The sequence below is a fragment of the Camelus ferus genome, chromosome 23 (assembly GCF_009834535.1).
Source record: "Camelus ferus isolate YT-003-E chromosome 23, BCGSAC_Cfer_1.0, whole genome shotgun sequence".
NCBI classification, from domain to species: Eukaryota; Metazoa; Chordata; class Mammalia; order Artiodactyla; family Camelidae; genus Camelus; species Camelus ferus.
In genome coordinates, this window is record NC_045718.1 from 20,599,336 (window position 1) to 20,601,027 (window position 1,692).

Here is a 1,692-nt window from a genome sequence, read left to right on the forward strand (position 1 = left end):
ATCCAACAGCACATAAAAAAGATTATACATCATGACTAAGTGGGGTTCATCCCAGGGACACAAGGGTGGTTCAACATATGCAAATCAATCAATGTAATACATCACATCAACAAGAGAAAGGACAAAAACTACATGATCTTCTCAATAGATGCAGAGAAAGCTTTTGATAAAATTCAACACCCATTTATGATAAAAACGCTCACCAAAGTGGGTATAGAGGGAACATATCTCAACATAATAAAAGCTATTATATATGACAAACCTACAGCCAGCATAGTATTCAATGGTGAAAAACTCAAAAGCTTCCCACTAAAATCTGGAACAAGACAAGGCTGCCCATTCTCACCACTCCTATTTAACATAGTTTAGGAAGTCCTAGCCACAGCAATCAAGCAACAGAGAGAAATAAAAGGGATCCAAATTGGAAAAGAAGAGATAAAAGTATCACTGTATGCAGATAACATGATACTATATATATTTTTACAGGTGAGGCAACAGGCACAGAGAGGTTATGTAATAAGCACTAGGCTACACAGCTAATATATGTGGTAAAGCCAGGATCTGAATCCAGGCAGTCTGGCTTTGGATATGTAAGACTGCCTCATATGTTCTATAAACATATAAACTTAAATGAATTAAAATATAATAAGAGTAACCACTAGAATAAAGATTGAATGTATAACTTCCAAACCACTAAAGAAAAACTTGGAAAAAGAAACTATATTCAACCAAAGTTAGGAAAGAGAAGAAAACAACAGGAAGCATGATACATAGGAAAAACAAGTTAGAATTAGACCCAGACACATAAATAAGGGTGAGTTAAATTTTACTATTAAAACAGGAAATATCTCAAATGTGGGGAGCACATGTATATGCTTTTAAAATAAACATCTAAAACAAGAGCTAATAACTCCTTTATTAGATACATATTCAGATACCCTTGCAAAAGTGTATCAGGAGACACACAAGAGTTTACTGCCAGCATTGTTTATTTTTGTTTTGTTTTGGGGGAGGTAATTAGGTTTGCTTGTTTGTTTGTTTGTTTGTTTGTTTATGGGGGTATTTCAGTTTATTTATTTTTTTAAGAGGTACGAGGATTGAACCCAGGACCTCGTGCATGCTAAGCATGCACTCTACCACTGAGGTACACCCTCCCCTCCAGCACTGTTTGTAATAACAAGAAACTGGGGTGGGGAGACCCAAACAAGGGATGGCACAGATGGGGAGCAATAGAAACTCTGTCACATTGCTGGTGGAAAGGTAAATTGGTAAAGAGCCTTTAATTAAAAAAAAAAAGAAGAGGTATTTACCACAAACCTTCAGAAAAACATCATGAAGGAAACGTTAAGATGTAATCCAAATAATTTCTAGACAGACTTAAGTACCCTCTAGGCTACCATACAGCGTTGTACTGGATTCTTGGAAAAAGCCAAAATTGTTGTTTACAGATGAATAGTTTTCTACAAAATTCAAGAGAATTATTAAGAATACAAAGGTTTAGCGAAGTGATCATATAGATCAATATACCAAAACCCAAATTATCCTAGGGTAAAATAATATTCCATTAGAAGGAGCAAACTAAGAAAACAGCAAAACCGCTAGGGAAAAACTTAAAAAGAAATGTGCAAGACACCAAGAAAATTACAAGACCTCACCTGACTAACAAGGCAAGACCTGAATTCACGGGGAAAT